The sequence below is a fragment of the Tamandua tetradactyla genome, chromosome 3 (genome assembly GCF_023851605.1).
Source record: "Tamandua tetradactyla isolate mTamTet1 chromosome 3, mTamTet1.pri, whole genome shotgun sequence".
NCBI classification, from domain to species: Eukaryota; Metazoa; Chordata; class Mammalia; order Pilosa; family Myrmecophagidae; genus Tamandua; species Tamandua tetradactyla.
This window is the reverse complement of record NC_135329.1, coordinates 167,299,001-167,305,575: the sequence shown is the minus strand read 5'-3', so window position 1 is coordinate 167,305,575 and position 6,575 is coordinate 167,299,001. Positions and strand designations below refer to the sequence as shown.

Here is a 6,575-nt window from a genome sequence, read left to right as displayed (position 1 = left end):
CATTTCAGTTAATTTCAAAAGTCATAAAAGAATTAGCAATTTTGGTTGTGCAAGTTTATATGAAAATTGCTCAACAATCCCACATAATCATGAAAATAATACTAATTTTACAAAAAAAAATAAGATGATTGAAAAATTATTTATTTTGGATCTTGTTACCTGGTATCATCCCCTCCCAGCATCAAATTCAAATATGGTGAACAGTCTCCATAGTTTGTTTTAACTCTCAATCTAGTTGTATAATTGTTTCTAAACATATAAGATTGATCTCAACTGAAAGAATAAAAATTTCATCCTCATGTAGAAATAAATCTATTTAAAAATACTGGAATATAATCATTCGGGAGACATACGACATCCTAGTGGAGTGGAGTGGAAAAGTTGCAATTATAGCTAGACTTCATTTCACTATTCTCATGTTCATTGTTATAGTAATTACCAAGAATATTACAGCTGAGACAATTCAACTGACTGAGGTCCCTTAAGGATCAGAAATTAACAGAATATCCCCTGTACTTCTCTGTTCACCATGATGCTGTTATTCTGGGTTTTTTGAAATTGGAACCATGCTGTTTTTTATTTAAGCAAACCAATAATTAATTAGTCTTTAAATCCAAGTAAAATAAACATTAATTAAAACTTTTCAAATTGCAGAAAAATCAACATCAATAAATAGACAATTCTACAAAAAAAAAAAGTCATGGTTTAAGCTATTCTAAAACACTAGCATGTAAAATAAGGATGTGAACATACTATTATTTAATAATTTATCTTTATTGACATAGACCATTAATGGATTTCACATAATTTCTATTCTTAAGATCAGTAATTTAAAGTCAGATACTCTTAAATGCAATATTCTATTAGAAAACGAATAGGTTTTTATGATGGGACAGGGACAATTTTGTTGATTAGAAAAAGGAGTGAGTCCTTAATATCTGAGTTTCAATTCTAAGAAAGCCTCAGACAAAAATAGTTACAATAACAACAAAAAAACAATTTGGAACATTTTAATTTTAGCATTCTTATCAAATCAATATGTTAGGCAATTCTCTTTGTTATCACGTATATTACTGTTTCGGATTTCTGAATCTTCCATTAGATTATAAGGCATTTTTAAAATCTCTATTACTCTTATAAAAGTCATTATTAAGGCCCTAATGTATCATGGGCATCGTGCTAAATACTTGAATTATTAAGGTGAAAATATGTTATCTCTGTCTTTGAGGTCTTAAAATCTGAAACAAAACCTGATATTGTCTTGGTGAATGTGTCAGTCATCTATTAAGAGTGTGAAGAAAGAAGAAAAGAAAGAAGGGAGAAGTGAAGAAGGAAAATAAGGAATGAGAAAGGAAGGGAATAAGGAAAGTAGGGAAGAGGAAGTTCTATGCATGCTTTTGACAAATGAAAATGAGATGTACTCCCATCTAGATGACATTTTCTGGATATTCCATTGTTATTCAAGTTCCCTACCTGTGGTTTGGCCCCTCATTCTTAGCTAGAGTTTCCTCATTGGATATAATTAAATATCATACCTTTTGTTTCTCTTGTACTTAATATTTCATATAACAAAATTATCTCTTACCCATTCATCCTTTCTGATCTGAGAAGCTATTAACTTAAAACATAGAAACTTAGATTTTAGATAATGACTTTATAATTCGGGAAAATCCTTAATCTGTGCATAAAATTTGGAAATGAATTAATCAAATACAAAAAAAAAAATAGCTCAAGTTTATATTAACCTAATGTGGTACATTAAGATTATACTTTAGTTGGAGCTATTGTGTCTTTTCCAAAGGAGTACAACCCTAGTAATTCTACAAAAGATTCTACAAAACCCTAGTAATTCTACAAAAGATTCTACAAAAATGTCTTATGCTTATATGGCAAGATGCGGACAATTTTTATGAATGGGGGCAAACTTTTTCGTTCAGAAAGGTTTTCTTCAATTAGTATTAACATAAATTATGTTTCTGCTCTCAGTAGAGCACAGGTTTTATTTCCCTTGTTGTTTTGACTTAATCAAAGAGTGATGTTACGGTCTACCTTTTGTATCTTTTTATCCTTTGGAAATAAAGATTCCCAGTGCTAGGTAGGAAACAAGTCAAGAAACTAAAAGTTTCAATATTATATAGACATCTTTAATATGGTTTGGAGACACATTTTTTTATAGTTGACTGTATTAATTCTTGTTACTATAGCAATTATATTCTTCAGGGATACAGTTCTTTTATTCGGTATCACTTTTAATTTAGCATCTAGCCAGTGTGTTCAGGACTTATACTTTTAGGAAAGTATACCACTATTTTCCAAAAATGTGTTTTGAATTATACTGTAAGAAATAATTGGATTTATGCTATGATTGGGCCTGAAGCCAGAGCAAATATTATTATAAACAGGCAGTAAATTTAATAAATTAAATACTTATAGATAAATACACATATGGTTTTTCTTTCCTTTTTTATTTTATTTTATTTCACATAATGGTTTTATAACAGGAAAATTCTGGAGCTATAATTTTCTACTGAAGACAATAGAAGAACATCAGTTCAAACATTTATCTTTGAGATTCTATATAATGGAAGTCAAAGCAAAACCCTTCCCAACAAACGTGATAGCAGATAAATAACAGAGAATATAATAAAAGAGAATATAGTTCAAAATATGCTTAAATATTCATTTTAATATTTAAAGTAAGTTCACATTTGTATTACTTTCTGAAAATCAATACAAAGGTATATCAATCTAAAAATTATTAAATCTTACATGTTAAAATGCATCTATTTTTAAGAAACTTGTTTTGAACATTTTTGATTTTAGACCTTATATCACACTCAATTAAAAAATGAACAACATCTCTATTGTAACTTAGCTGATGTTTCTTGCCATGGCCATCTCCTTCAACTAGGTAATTTACAAAATGATGCACTGAAATATCTCCCATAGGATTTCAAATGATGTATAAAGAAATCAAATCAACTATAAGTTTAAACATTTTTTGGGGGGAGTGCATGATCTGAGAAATAAATATAAATTTAAAATAAGTGAATTTTCAATCCAACTTGCCTCATAAAAATTATTTCAAATGAATGGTACAACTTAAATGTCATAAGAATTCAGGTACACATTTTTTGATGGGCAATTTTGTAAAGCCTTTCAGTAAATAAAATGATGAGATTTGGTATAATTAGACTCAAAACCTCTCAAATATCATCCTTTTAACAATTTGCTCTTAACAAACTACCACAGCATTAGGAAAAAAATCCATAATGAACATTTAAAGTAAATGTCATCTTTTACTCAAACACATTTTTATTTACTTAGCAGAGAAACATTAATAGAAAGTCAGATACATTAGGACATTATGATAATTCCATCATATTAATAATGCAGATGACATAGCAGGTTAATTACATCCAAAGTGAACAGGTTTGGTTCATAATGTTCTTCCTTTAGAAATTTTGCCCACTCCACCTCCATAAGCAAATGTACTCACTCTCTTTCCCTTACTTTTAAACAAAATATTGCACATGTGGGCACAAAATCTTTAATAAAGATGACTAAATCACTCATTGCAAACTTATTACTGCCTAAAAGAAATTAATTTGACATTTAAAGTTATACTTTTGCTAGAACATTTAAAAATATTTAGTTGTCTAGGAAATTACTGTACAAAAATACGGAAGAATGAGTAAATATAATCTTACTGGCATTGTACGTAGCGTATGTTATTGTCAGTGTATGTAGTCAATTTAGCTAGACTATGGATTCCAATATTTTGGTTTGTGAATATATTTTGTAGTTGTGATGAGCATCTACAAATCAGTTGACTTTAAAGACAATTGCCCTGAATAATGTGGGAAGGCTTCATCCAATCAATTTTATCCTTTAAGAGCAAATACTGTGCTTTACAGAAAAAAGAAATTCTGCATCAAAATATACCCTAGACTCCACCTGGAGTTTCCAGCCTGCTGGCCTCCTCAATGGATAACAGAATCAATGCTTCAATGTTTTGTTTCACCAGGATTTCCAGCCTACTGGCTACCATTAAAAAATTCTGACTCAAAACTTCAGCACCACCCTGCCTGGAATTTCCAGTAAGAAGGAATTGAAGACGAGAATCTAGTGTGGGTTTTTTGTGGGGAGGGGGGATTGGCGATGACATGCTTTGCTCATCTCTTTGTGTGAGGTATGATAAGGCCAGATGCCAAAGAAAGACTGGAAGAGTTTTAATATTTTATCTTATTCAAGTTCTCTGGGAAGCACAAGCACCTCATGCAGGACTGAAAGAGGAAAATATCAAAATTTGTAATGACAGAATGAATATACAAGTGGACAAGACCAGAAAACTCTGACTCAATATCAGCAGCAAACAGACTAGAAAACTCTGGCCCCCTACCTGCCAGTTAGTCCAGGAAGCTGGCCATATCTACAGAAACATCCCAGGAATTAAAGCCACAAACCCCTTAACACTTGACCCCAAATAACCAGGCCTTCATTGAAACTGACGTCTTCCCAAATTTTTAATCCCTCTCCAATTTCGGACCAACCAGATAAAGGCAAATATTCTTTCCTAACCAATCACATAGGATGCCCCACTTCTAGTTAGCCCAACTTTAGTTTCTCCATACCAACTGCCTCCAATCAGGGCATCCTGAAATTGTTTCCTTTTTTCTACTACAGAGCTTTCCCAATTCTCTGCTTGCTTCCGAGTCTTTACCAAATGCTTGTGTTGATGGCTGATTTTTTTTTTTTTGCTATAGCAAGCTCCAAATAAATAGCCTTAGTTTGTTTGCAGTTGGGTGTTCTTTGTTTATTTCCACAGTCTCTAGGCAGAGAGAAGGAGAGCTGACCTCTGTTAAATGCCTATATTGTGATTTCTAAGGGAAGCATATAAGCTTGAGGCAGGGGTACGCTGTGTGGGATTGGTAGACTGTATTTTAAAGTTAGCCTCTGCCAACTTGAGGATTTTGATTTGTGAGCAGGATATAACCAGAATTATCTAGAAGTTACAGAGGTATAGGAGTATCTATAGATATTAAAGGATCTATTCACAGAGGCTAGAAAACATGGTTAATACATGCACGAATGGATTTTAACTAATACATTTGCGTCCCTAGTGGTTTGTAACAGTATTTTTCTCCTTTGTAAAATAGGAATTATTATGGTTGTCAACCTGGCATTAATGGGCATTCAATATTTTCTTAATGACTTGTGAACAATTTGGTATTTTCAAAATGAGGAAAAAAACATTAAAAAATTACTTTTATCTCCCCTTGTTCCAATGCCATATGTCATAGGAAAGAAACTGAATTGAGGTTCTTCATTGGTATCTCTTTGTTTAATCAACAAAAGATTCTCCAAAATTTTCTGTGGTATTATGCACTACAAAGGCACATCAATTTTATTTGCGAAAATGTATATAAATCCTACAGAATGGAAATAAGAATATTTAGCTGGAATTATCAGGTAGAATAATTTCATTTCCTCAATAAAAAGTGAATGACAAAGAAAGAACAACTTCCAGTACATTATTTCACGATATCTCTTTCTGGATCTACCTCCAGTAATTAATTTCATTTCATTTTGAAATTTGGCCCACAAAAAAAGAGTGCTAGTTTGAAAAGATTTATGCACCCTAGAAAAGTCATATTTTAATCCTCATCCCATTTTGTAAAGGCAGCTGTTTCTTCTAATCCTTATTCAGTACTGTGTGTTGAAAGTTTTAATTAGATTATCTCCAAGGAGATGTGACGCAATCAACTGTGGGTATTAAACTTGATTAGGTAGAGATGTGTCTCTATGCATTCTACGTGGGTCTTGATTAGTTTACTGGAATCCTATAACAGAAGTATTTGGAGAAAGCTTCAGAATGCTGCAGAACTATGAAGCAGAGAGTCCACCAGCCAGTGACTTTTGGAGATGAAGAGGAAAAACGCCTCCTGGGGAGCTTTCTGAACCAAGAGTCCTGGAGAGAACACTAGCAGTTGCTGCCATGTTCTCCATGTGCCCTTCCAGCTGAGAGGAATGCTGAACGTCATCAGCCTTCTTGAACCAAGGTATCGTTCCCCGGATGCCTCAGATTGGACATTTCTATAGACTTGCTTTATTTGGGACAGCTTCTCACTTAGGACTGCAAACTAGCACCTTATTAAATTCCCCTTTTTAAAAGCATTCCAGAGTGCATGGGTGGTTCAGTGGTAGAATGCTTGCCTTTCATGCGGGAGACCTGGGTTCGATTCCCAGACCATGCACCTAAAAAATAAAAATAAAAAGCCATTCCGTTTCTGGTATATTGCATTCTGGCAGCTAGCAAACTAGAACAGTAAGTCTTTTGATTGTTTTCCATTAATCATGTTTTCTCAACTAAGGAAATACTGAATAACTTTTATTGAATATAGCTTTTCAGTTAAATGAAAAGTATATAAAGGGATCCATTTAAATGTTGAATAAAGGATTCAACCATATTTCCTTGTAAGATGAGCTTAATAGAAAGGACTCATCAGTAAATAATAATTGAGAAAAAAATATTATTAAAGCAATTTGTAACTATAAACATTTTATGAAACTTT

At 32.4% G+C, this 6,575-nt stretch overlaps 1 non-coding gene across 1 annotated transcript; it reads left to right on the top strand.

Moving 5' to 3' along the window:
- Positions 1 to 6,186: 6,186 nt before the first annotated feature.
- TRNAE-UUC (transfer RNA glutamic acid (anticodon UUC)) lies at positions 6,187 to 6,257 on the top strand. The gene has a single exon. It is a non-coding gene; the product is annotated as a tRNA-Glu (tRNA).
- The last annotated feature ends 318 nt before the right edge of the window (positions 6,258 to 6,575 follow it).